The following is a 12,424-nucleotide window of genomic DNA, read 5'->3' as shown; positions in this document are numbered from 1 at the left end:
AGCTGGGGATCCATGCTGCAGGCATAGGGTCTGCAACCAGTTGTCAGCTCTGTGTATCTTGTGTTGTTTAGTGCAACTGTGTCTGGAAGGGGCCCTTTAAGGGAGCGGCTTGCTGTTGAGTCCGCCCTGTGACCCTGTCTGCAGCTGTGCCTGGCACCCTTATTTCGATGTGTGCTACTTTGGCGTGTAGACGTACCCTCGCAGCGCCTATTTCGATGTGGTGCCGCGCAACGTCGAAGTTGAACATCGACGTTGCCAGCCCTGGAGGACGTGTAGACGTTATTCATCGAAATAAGCTATTTCGATGTTGGCTTCATGTGTAGACGTAGCCTGTATGTGTGAAACAGATTATTCCTTCCTAAGTGCAGCACCTTACATTTATCTTTATTAAACTTCATCCTGTTTACTTCAGACCATTTCTCTAATTTATCTAGATCATTCTGAATTATGACCCTATCCTCCAAGGTAGTTGCAACCCCTCCCAGCTTGGTATCATCTGCAAACTTGATAAGCGTACTTATTACTGGTTAAATACCAACTGTTCCCACTATCCTAACTTCAAGCTGTCTCTTGCTTACAGGATAAGTGAGTTGAGTTTCATTTGAATACCTGTGCTGTAGCATAAGCTACATGCAGGCAAATATTGTTATGTACATATCCAATATTTATTTGGTTGTTATTAATGATATTCATTATTTTCATCAGGTATTCCATAGATGAAACATGGAGAAAGTCTTGCGTCTGAAATGTCCCTCAAAAATATCTTCTGAAGAATGCAGTAATAGCCCTCAGGTAAACAATGACATAAGTTGTGCTTTTAGAGAACGGAGATTGGCTGCAGTATGAGAAGTAACCAATACAAGAGTGAAACTCAGCATTCTTCTTCGAGTGTCCCCGTGGGTGCTCCACTTTGGCCGTGTCTACACGTGCCCCAAACTTCAAAATGGCCATTTGCATGGCCATTTCGAAGTTTACTAATGAAGCCCTGAAATGCATGTTCAGCGTTTCATTAGCATGCGGGCGGCAGTGGCGTTTTGAAATTGACGCGCCTTGCCGCCGCGCGGCGCGTCCAGACGGGGCTCCTTTTCGAAAGGGCCCCGCCTACTTCGAAGTCCCCTTATTCCCATGAGCTCATGGGAATAAGGGGACTTCGAAGAAGGCGGCGTCCTTTCGAAAAGGAGCCCCGTCTGGACGCGCCACGCGGCAAGGCGCGTCAATTTCGAAGCGCCGCTGCCGCCCGCATGCTAATGAAGCGCTGAATATGCATTTCAGCGCTTCATTAGTAAACTTCGAAATGGCCATTTGCATGGCCATTTCGAAGTTTGGGGCACATGTAGACGTAGCCTTTAGGTGTCAGGCTTGCCCTGGTGCTGCAGCTTGAATATCTTGATAGCTGTTTTCAGCCAGACCATGCATGTGTGGGCTCCGACACGCTGTTTCGCGCCCTCTCTATCACATGCACGGTCCAGACAGCCAGTTCCTCTCAACCACCAGCAGCTGCAGACGGAGCTTCTACCTTCTCCTCAGCCTTCACCGTTACTCATCTTCATTCTCCTTTCTTTGGGTTCAGTACCTGAAACAGAGACTTTTGCAGTTAATAGCTAAAGTTAGAGTTTGAAGTTTAAAGTTTTAAAGTTGAAGTTTTAAGTTTTTAAGTTGCTTGTTATCTAAGTCATTGGCTATTACCAATTAAGCTTCATTGACAACTCGTGTGGAGCAAAAGGACTCATTTTCTGTCTTTAATTTAAATGACTTTAATTGACATTTAAAGAAAATGTGAGAACCATGACCGGCACAGCCTGTTTTAAGAAATGTGATGCTTGCTGCAAGGCAATGCCCACCTTGGACAGCCATTGTAAATGCACCCGGTGTTTGGGAGAAGGACACATTCCACAGAAGTGCCTGCATTGTTCAAAGCTTACCGCATAGGCCTGCAGGGACAGGGAAATGCAGCTGCGCATGATCCTGTTCAACAAGGCCCTCTAACCTTCCTCCCTTGAAAGTGCTGAGCCTTCCCAAGCTAGCCAGCACAAGCACAGAGCACTTTCCTCTGAATCTGCCATGCACAAGCATCCAAGAGCCTCCCCAACTTGATCGTTGCCTAGTTTACTCAGCAGAACAAGGAGTGCGTCTGGAAGTGCTGCTGAAACTGTCTCTGGTGCATCTAAAAAGTCCAAGACCAAGAAAACAGTTCCACCAATGGCACCAGTGCATGAAACAGAACTGAGTGGTAGATCAGTTCCAGACCGTCCAATGGCAGCACCGTCTTTTTCCATACTTCAATGTTTGGCACCGATGGCCCCAAGTCCAGTGGCACTGGAGGTTACAGCACCAGCGAAGGCACTGACCCATGCAGTACCAGTGCCAGCACCAACCGTACTGGCACCCTGCCATGAATCATTGGCACTGACTGTCCTGCAGTCTGCTAAGGACTTGACTAAAGCTACGGATAAAGACTCTAAGCACACCAAGGCTTAGTCCTAATTGAAGGACAGGCGCGCTCCTGAGCCTTCACCACACGGCTTGTTGTCACTGCTTGTTTCTGTTACCTCGCAGCTGTCTCCAGGACAGTATTCAATTCCATCATCATTCCCGCTTCCCTCATCACCTTATCACAGATCGAGGTTGCCTTCACCATTTTTAAAACCGCAATCTCCTTCTTTGTATGAGGTCAAATAACAGAGGCACCCGGGTAGCCGCCCTGCCATATCGCCACCTGCTTCGTCCAGGTGCTCACAATCTTATTCCTCACACAGGCATGGTTATAGGTACCATTCTCCATACAGATGCTACTCACCTGCGAGGCATCATCACCATCCTTACTGCGCTACATCCCAGGACTGTGAGACATGTTATCGTCGAGAAAGAGATGTGCATGAGCGACGGGAGTCACCAGAAAGATACTCTGTGGTGTCCTGGTCTCCCAGCCTGTCTTTGGTGCTCTGCCACCATCGGAGCCTCACCCTCTATCTCCTCTCCCTCAGTGTGGGGAAGAGGAGGCCTGTTTTTCTGACACTGACGCCTCTTCTAGGCCACCTTGCCAACTGATCTTTCTTCATCTTCACCTGACGAGGCTGTTATTCCTCGTGATACATCTAAAGTGGAGCACCCATGGGGACACATCTAGAAGAATCATCGTTACTGCACGAAGGTGAGTAACTTCTTATTTCCAAAATCCAGATGCAAAATTCTGACAGCGCTCCCATCCGAATACGGACAGTCATTTTTTTTCCAAGGAAATAGTGATGCAGTGTACCCAAATAAAGGTAAAATTAGCTGACTTCAGAAACCAATCAGGGTGAAATACAAGCCCAGTGTTGTGTTGTTCAGTCTTGAACGTGGTAAGCAAGTGACTTGCAGTGACAGCAGCCTGCCTGTAGCCTGATCATGTTGATGAAAAAAGTGTTAATCACATGCCAGCCTCCACCACAGTGCGAAACATTGCAACCAGGGAAGTGACTACAGAAATGATTCAAGAAGTCCTGCTGACTGCAGAAATATTTGCTCCAGAGCAATGGAGCATCCCACCACTGTAAGTTTAGGAGCTGCCATGGCCTGTAATGCAAGAGCTGTGTCACCACATATAGAAGCCTTTAAATTATGCTTCTCTAAACAATGTGCAAGACTTACGGAGTAACCATAGTGGGGGAAAACAAATTTACCCAGGTTTTTTTTTTCAAATTTTACTTAAACATTTAAGTATTGTTTCTCAGATTCTGCACACTTAAACTACGGAGAGTTGTTTACTTGCTTTCCCCCAGTGTACCCAGCCTAATGTGCTTTTGGGTGAGTGTAGATTGCTAAGGAAGTGACAGTAAATATTCTTCGTTGTCCTGTGCGGGGAAAAAGATGTTACCTTTATTTGGGTGGCCTTGAACTGCATTACTCTTGGAACCCTGATGCCGTAACTCTTCCAGACAGCCCCACAGAGGCCAAGTAGGTCTGTAGAAACACCATAAATATTTTGTTATAGTCCTTAAAAGGGTGCTATAAAGTGTACCTAACTTTTATTTACATGAGCAGACAGACCTCAGAAATAGTCTTTTATGGGGTTTTTAGTTTCTGTCGATATATTTCTACTAGCCTATTAAAATCACTAAAGCAACTGAATATGTGGAGAGTCCAAATAAAGGTCTTGCTGTGCAGTTGGTTTAATAGCTGGAAGGCAAAGAGTTAGTTATTCTGTTCTGAAATGCTTAGGCAAACTCTTTGTTCAGTTTCCCATGAAGCATCCCTTCCTCATAAGTTCCAAGAAGCAGTGCACGTTCTGTGCACCCACCTCCTCTTGAGATAATAAGGATTTCTGAGAAAACATCAGCCAAACAAAGTCACATAGGGGGCTGGCAGTGTAAATCAAGACTACTGCTGTAATTTTGTAGTATTCCGTAGGGCTATCTGCTGCTGTCAGTTCAAGCCACAGAATTCCCAGTTGCTTTGGTGAGTGCTCTGCATGGGGAATGATCTGAAATCATTAAGTGCTCTTCCTGGTTCGCAAATCTGTATCAAGTTGCAGTTTATGAAGTGGCTAAACTTTTTGTTTACTGCTTATACAAAGGATTTGACGAGCATGGCAAATCCCAGAGCATTAACTTAATGAATGTTGGATTTGCTGTCAGGATAAGCAGATGTTGTGCTGCTAGTAGGATGGAATTGTAGCTTAATCATCTGCTGTTACATAAGCCGACTGCGCTGCTGTCCAATAGATGCAGAGTGGCGCTAGGGAGAAACTGCCTGCAGTGCTTGGGAGGCTGCGACACTGGGCTCTCGCAGAATGGTACAGTAGTCCCCCAAGTTATGCGAGGCTTGCGTCCCTGCGCACGCACACACACACACACAACTCAAATTTCACGTAAGTCAGGTGGGGAAGCCAGGAACCAGGCAGCAGCCTGGCTCCTGGCTCCCCTGAGCTTGTGAGAGCCAGGCGTGCTTTCTCCCCAGCTCTCCCAGCTGGGGGAAGCTGGGGGGAAGCCCCACAGCAGTAGCTGTCTGCCCGCCAGGATCTCCCAGACACCCGCTGCCATGGGGCTTCTCTTCTGATGAGCCAGGGGCTGGAGCACTTTGATTTGCTCTTTACTCATGTTAATGTGAGTTAAGAACAAATCGAAATCATGCCTACCGGGGGGATTACTATAATGGTATACACCTCCAGTTAGGAGAACAGTCATCTTGGGAGTCCAGCTTCCCCAGGAAAAGGAATTACTCATCCTCCATAAACAATTCACACACAAGCAAATCCTTAAGGAGCCTGGTCAAATACACCACTGACATCCAGTTACAGACATAGCTGTGGATCCACACAAAATGTTTCTGTACTATAAAAAGGGAGGATTTTTTCAGAATAGGACAATAAACCCACAAGCCTCCTACACAGCTACTAATACCAACAGATAGTAAAGCTCGTTTCCTACCTCTACAGAATGGACTTACAGGTGGAGCTGTGCCGAGCATATGAATGCCCGCTCTTTATTTTGTTATTTAGTTCATGAGACACCCAATTTTGTTTCGAGTGAAGTGCCCTCTTTCACTGTTGCAAAATTATTAGAACAAAAAAAGAAAAACCAAAAAAACCTTAAATTGGTGCCGCCTTGCATGGCCTCGTGAATATTTCTCATGCATCCCTGCTATTAAAAATTATTTACACGAGAACAGAGAAGCAGCCATACAGAAAACTTCAGGCAGCTGTTTAACTACGTCTGTATTCCTAAAAAGTCAAGGCATGTTTTGTAAACTTCGCTGCAGATCTGGGCATCACTGCTTGTTTTGGAAACCTTTGGGAGGAACTCATGACTGTTAGCCTTAAGCTATGCAGATCATAGGGAGATACTGATGTAAGCAAAACAGGCATTTCTAAATAGACTTTAAAAATCCTGACTGTTAATCTAGCAGATAAAACAGCACTAGCAGTTAGTTGAAACCACTGTGTTGTATGGGCTGTAAGTTTAGGGAAAAAACACCAAAGAACTTAGTAACAGAGGGATAGCTATATGAGTTTATATTCTATCAAAACAAAAAAGAAGTCCAGTAGCACTCTAAAGACTAACAAAATTATTTATTAGGTGGTGAGCTTTCGTGGGACAGACCCACTTCTTCAGACCATAGCCATACCAGAACAGATTCAGTATTTAAGGCGCAGAGAGCCAAAAACAGTAATCAAGGTGGACAAATCAGAAAAAAAAAATTATCAAGGTGAGCAAATCAGAGAGTAGAGGGGCAGATGTGTGGTGGGCGGGGGAAAGCCAAGAATTAGATTAAGCCAAGTATGCAAACAGTGATCCAGAAAATTCCAGTCTTGGTTCAAAACACGTGTTAATGTGTCGAATTTGAATATAAAAGAGAGTTCAGCAGCCTCTCTTTGAAGAGTGTTGTGAAAATTCCTCTTCAGTAACAGGCAGACTCTTACGTCATTAAGAGAATGGCCCACTCCATTAAAATGCTGGCTAACAGGTTTGTGAAACAGGAGTGTTTTTATGTCTGTTTTGTGCCCATTAACTCTTTGTCTAAGAGAGTTTGAAGTCTGTCCAATATACAAAGCATCTGGGCATTGTTGGCACATGATGGCATATATGATGTTAGCTGAGGAACATGAGAATGTGCCCGTAATTCTGTGAATAACCTGGTTAGGTCCAGTGACGGTATCTCCAGAAAAGATATATGGAAAAAGCTGGCAGCGGGCTTTGTTGCAAGGAAAAGTCCCAGGACTGGTGTTCCTGCGGTATAGACTGTGGCAACTCCCAACCTTATGAGGATTCTCACCAACAGCTTCCCCCTCGCCCCCCGCTTCTGCCCCTCTACACCTTGATTACTGTTTTTGGTTCTCTGTGCCTTAAATATTGAGTCTGTTCTGGTCTGTCTATGGTCTGAAGAAGTGGGTCTGTCCCACAAAAGCTCACCTAATAAATTAAATTTAAAGTGCTACTTGACTGCATTTTTGTTTTGATTGTAATCAAATTGGGTAAATCAGAAGAGAAGAGGGGCGGTAGGAGAGGGACAGAAGTCAAGAGTCAGATAAAACAAAGTATGTAAAAGAGTCCTTATAATGGGCTAGGTAATTGGCATCCTGGTTCAAACTGTGTGTTAATGTGTTGAATTTGAATATAAAAGAGAGCTCAGCACTCTCTCTTTGCAGGCGATTCTTAAAGTCCCTTTTCAGTAAAACACAGATTTTCAGGTCATCAACAGAATGGCCCACTCCCTTAAAGAGCTGGCTGACAGGCTTGTGAGTTAAGAGCTTTTTGATGTCTGTTTTGTGTCCATTCATTCTTTGTGGAAGCGTGTTTACTGTTTGTCCTATATAAAAAGTATGTGGACTTTGTTGGCACATGATGGCATATATGATGTTAGTTCCTACAATGTTGGTGAGAGGAGATGCACAGGATCAGGGAGACGGCAAACTTCTGCTGGAGAACACTGCTCTATTCTGAAGAGATGATTAGCAGCATTAGGAGGGAGTGGCCATCGTCCGTAAGAAGGGGACTGAGAAATGCTTGCTGGAGTGGAAACATGTCCGCAGCAGACCGATGAGGGTCAGACTGAAAGGAAGACAAGTGAACATCATTCTGATCCAGGTTTATGCCCCAGCCAATGACAGTGGTGAAGAAATTAAAGACACCTTCTACAAGCAACTGCAGGCAGAAATGGAGTCTACATCATGCCGTGACCTTACTATCGTTAAGGGTGATTTGAATGCCAAAGTGTGAAATGACAACACACACTATGACAGGGCCATGGGCAGACATGGGTGTAGCACCATGATTGACAATGGTGAGAGACTTGTAGGTTTTTGTTCCGTCAACAATCCGGTCATCAGAGGTACTCTCTTCCCACTCTGCGACATTCACAAGCTGACTTGGTATTCACCAAATGGCAGAGAGAAGAACTGTGTTGACCATCTGATGATCAACGGTATATGGAGACACTGCTTGGAAGAAGTGAAAGTGAGGAGAAGAGCGGACGTTTAGTGGTGGCACTGGTGAAACTCAAGCTGGGGTGGGAAGGAGGGATTTGGGTGGGGGAAGGGGTGAAAGGTGCAAGCTTCACGCCAGGCCTGGGGTCTCAGGAAGCGCCTGTGCTGCTTCCCCTCCCCAGACAGCCGGTATGTTTCCTGAAAAGCCAAGTCTGTTGCCCACTGATGACTTCCTTCCGCCTGCTGCCTTCCTGCACAGGGGTCAAGGGCTGGGGAGTGGGAGTTCCAGACCCAGGTTTTCAGGAAATGTGCCAGCTGTTTAGGGAGGGGAAACAGCGCAAATGTTTTCTAAGATGCGAGCTCTGGCATGCAGCTGCGGGACTTCCCCCTCCTCCCCCCACCCCTGCTGCAGGAAGCCAGCGCTACATCCATTTTTGCAGAAGGTAACGCCAGTGCAGGGTCTTTTTTAGGGTGGGGGGAATTGGTGGGAGGGCTGGGTTGCTTTGTACCCCCCTGAAATTTCTTCACATGCCCACACCCAGTTTGGGAACCTATGGTTTACACAAAGAGAAGTGAGGCTTGCCTGGGTTTCAAGGATAGAAAGAAGAGGAAGAAGTGGATCAAGCCTGATGCATGGAAAGCCATCAGAGAGAGATAGAACATAAAGAAGAGACTTGTAAATGCTAAATCAGCCAGAATTCAAGAAAGTTACAAGCAGAATTACAAAGAGGCAAACTGTAAAGTGAAGAAGCTAGTGGGGGCAGACAAATGAGCTTTCATGGAGGACCTTGCAACGAAAGCTGAAGATGCAGCTAATCGAGGGGAGCGAGGAAACATGTACAGAGTCACCAAGCGTGTTTATGGCAAGTATCATGGCAGGACTAGTGCCCCCATCATGGACAAACAAGGGCAGTTATCGACAACAAAGAAAGAGCAAGAAGCACACTGGACAGAACACTTCAGAGGTCTAAATAGACCACCACCTGAAGAAGTGGACATCCAGAAAACTGAGGAGGACCTTGATATTAACGTTGATCCACTAGCGAAAGAAGAAGTCAGTACAGCCATCAAATCTCTGTAAAACAGCAAAGCTCCAGGACTTGACAACCTGGATGTGGAGTTGTTTAAAGCAGACCCAGAACTTGCAGTCACCATTCTCCAACCAGTGTTTGCAACAATTTGGGAAGGACAACAGATAGCTGAGGAGTCATCGTCAAGATTGCCAAGAAAGGAGCTCTCAGTGACTGCAGCAACGGGCATGGGATCACCCTTCTATCCATACCTAGCAAGGTCCTAGCCAAGGTCATCTTCCAGCGGATCTCCGATGCCATCAAGAAGTCTCTGAGGAATGAACAAGCTGGAGTTTTCAAGGGAAGGGGATGTATAGACAAGATTTTCACCCGGAGAAACATCATAGAGCAGTGCACAGAGTGGTAGAGACAGTTAATCATAGAATCATAGAATATTAGGGCTGGAAGGGACCTTGAGAAGTCATACAGTCCAACCCCCTGCCCTCATGGCAGGACCAAGTACTGTCTAGATCATCCCTGACAGACATTTATCTAACCTGCTCTTAAATATCTCCAGATGGAGATTCCACAACCTCCCTAGGCAAGTTATTCCAGTGTTTGACCACCCTGACAGTTAGGAACTTTCTCCTAATGGCCAGTCTAAACCTCCCTTGCTGCAGTTTAAGCCCATTGCTTCTTGTTCTGTCCTCAGAGGCCAAGAAAAGCAAGTTTCCTCACTTGTCCTTATGACACCCTTTTAGATACCTGAAAACCACTATCATGTCCCCCCTCAATCTTCTTTTTTCCAAACTAAACAAGCCCAATTCTTTCAGCCTTTCTTCATAGGTCATGTTTTCTAGACCTCTGATCATTCTTGTTGCTCTTTTCTAGACCCTTTCCAATTTCTCCACATCTTTCTTGAAATGCAGTGCCCAGAACTGGACACAATACTCCAACTTAGGCCTAAGCAGCACAGAGTAGAGCAGAAGAATGACTTCTTGTGTCTTGCTCACAGCACACCTGTTAATGCATCCCAAAATCATGTTTGCTTTTTTTGCAACAGCATCACACTGCTGACTCATGTTTAGCTTGTGGTTCACTATAACCCCTAGATCCCTTTCTGCCATACTCCTTCCTAGACAGTCTCTCCCCATTCTGTATGTGCGAAACTGATTGTTCCATCCTAAGTGGAGCACTTTGCATTTGTCTTTATTAAACTTCATCCTGTTTACCTCAGACCATTTCTCCAATTTGTCCAGATCATTTTGAATTTTGACCCTATCCTCCAAAGCAGTTGCAACCGCTCCTAGTTTAGTATCATCTGCAAACTTAATAAGCATACTTTCTATGCCAATATCTAAATCTAAGGTTGTACATAATCTTTGCCAACTTTGAAAAGGCTTTTGACAGCATACACAGAGAGTCTTTGGCACATTCTGAGAGCCTATGGAATCCCTCTACAAGTGGTCCAGCTCATCCAGAGTTTTTACACCAAATTCACATGCAGCGTGGGATACTACGATCTGTCTTTTGAAACCAAGACTGGGATCAGACACGGATACACCATGTAGGCACTACTCTTCAACATGGTGATCGACTGGGTGATGTGGAGAACAACAGCAGATGCATCAAGGAGTATCAGACGGACACCTTTTTCCACATCGGAAGACCTTGATTTTGAGGATGACCTTGTGTTGCTTTCCCATACCCATCAACACATGCAAGAAAAGACACAATGCCTATGCACCTTTGGATGCCAGGTTGGCTAAGAGTTAGCCAAAAAAACCCAGAGATTATGACTCTCAGCATAGATTCGCCAGTACCAGTAAAGATAGATGATGCAGACTTACACAGCACAGACAGCTTTACATACTTAGACAGCATCATCTGCCAAGATGGAGATACCAAGACCAACATCCAGAGCTGACTAAGCAAGGCCACAAATGTCCTCAGAAGTATGAACAGTGTATGGAAATCTACACAGTAGAGTGTCCACACCAAGCTTAAGCTGGACAAGAGCTGTGTCATATCAACACTATTATACAGCACCGAGTGCTGGCGGGGGACAGTGTGACCTTGCCAAGCCCTCATCCTTTCACACCACTAGCCTTCGCAAGATGCTTCACATCTTTTGTCAGAAGACAATCTGCAACCATGACCCACAGCTGCAATGCCACCAGGAGGATAAGACCACTATCATCTTGAGAAGACACTGGAGATGGATGGGGCATGTGATCAAAAGGGAAACAGATGCCATTGTAAAAGATAGCACTTCACTGGATGCTTGAAGGGTGACGGAAGCATGGTGGTGTACTGTTGAGGCAGACATGAAGAGACTCATATACAAGTGGGACACATTGGAGAAAATGGCCAAAGACAGAAAGAAGTGGAGGACCTTTGTTGCTGCCCTTCACGCCAGCAGGTGTAATAGGTTTTAACTAACTAACTAACTAACTAACTCCTTCACTCCTGTGGGCTCCTCAGCTCTCAGAGAAAGTTGTATTAACAGAATTTCAAGCTTGGCTAATGCAGTGCCAAGTGAATGTATTGTAAATATTTTTGGGGGAAAAAAAAACAGGTAAGGAGCAGCTCAAAATGAACTGAAGGGTCCCACACAACATTTTGGTGTTTGAACACATTAATAAGTAAATACCCCAAAGCAGTTGAATAAAGATGGGTATATTTGGGGATATTGAGTACATCTGAGTGTTTCAACCTTGTTCTCAGCTCTCTTTTTTTTAAGTGATTACTGATCCACCATGGCTTTGAGGTGTGTCGCTCCCATCTGTTTCACTGCAGCCTGACAAATTCTAGAAGTTGGTGGGTTGAGAAAACATAGTGAATAGACATTTATATTTTTTTAAATAAAAATACTGGAAACTTTTTTTAAAAAAGAGACGCCTCCCTTTCAAGCTAGCAGTCTGCATCAACCCCTCCTCCCAATTCATACATGCCTGCAAACGCTGGGAAAACTCATGTCTGGATTCAAGCATCGGGGCTGGCTCTTATGTTCTAATAGGCTGACCATCCTTGGACTTTGTGGTTCTGTGTACAGAACTCTCTGTTAAGAGACAGGGGGCTCTGCCGGTGACTTACTGTGACTGGTTAAACCATTTCCCCTCTCCAGGCCTTAGTCTTCCCATCTGTAAAATGGGAGTAATAATACTTACTACCCAACCTTTGTAATGTGCTCTGCAGCTGAAAGGTGCTTTAAAACACCAAACAACAGGAAGTGAATATCAAATTTTGTGTTTTTTTTATTAAAAAATATATTTTCCATTGTTATATGCATACCTGAAAATAAATTTGGATGAGCATTTTGTGACTTGATGCTTAGTTTTACAGAAATTATAGCAATTAAATTCCTTGCAGACAGCAAGCATATTATATGTGAGTTGAACTGAAGAGGGGTGAAAACTGAGCCCCTGGAAAATCATTCTGAAAGTTAGGCTCACCGAACAGCTGTAGCCCTGAACTGCAGAATGGCCAGAAATTTCAAAAGGGAAACTCC

At 45.0% G+C, this 12,424-nt stretch overlaps 1 long non-coding RNA gene across 1 annotated transcript in view; it reads right to left on the bottom strand.

Moving 5' to 3' along the window:
* Nucleotides 1–1,290: 1,290 nt before the first annotated feature.
* Nucleotides 1,291–12,424, bottom strand: part of LOC142022261 (uncharacterized) — a 51,048-nt gene continuing 39,914 nt past the window's right edge. The window contains exon 3 of the long non-coding RNA XR_012647894.1: nucleotides 1,291–1,573. This is a non-coding gene — a long non-coding RNA (uncharacterized LOC142022261). The remainder of the gene's footprint in view (nucleotides 1,574–12,424) is intronic.

Source organism: Carettochelys insculpta, chromosome 1 (genome assembly GCF_033958435.1).
Source record: "Carettochelys insculpta isolate YL-2023 chromosome 1, ASM3395843v1, whole genome shotgun sequence".
Lineage (NCBI taxonomy): Eukaryota > Metazoa > Chordata > Testudines > Carettochelyidae > Carettochelys > Carettochelys insculpta.
Note: the sequence above shows the minus strand (reverse complement) of the source record. Positions and strands in the feature narration are given on the sequence as shown.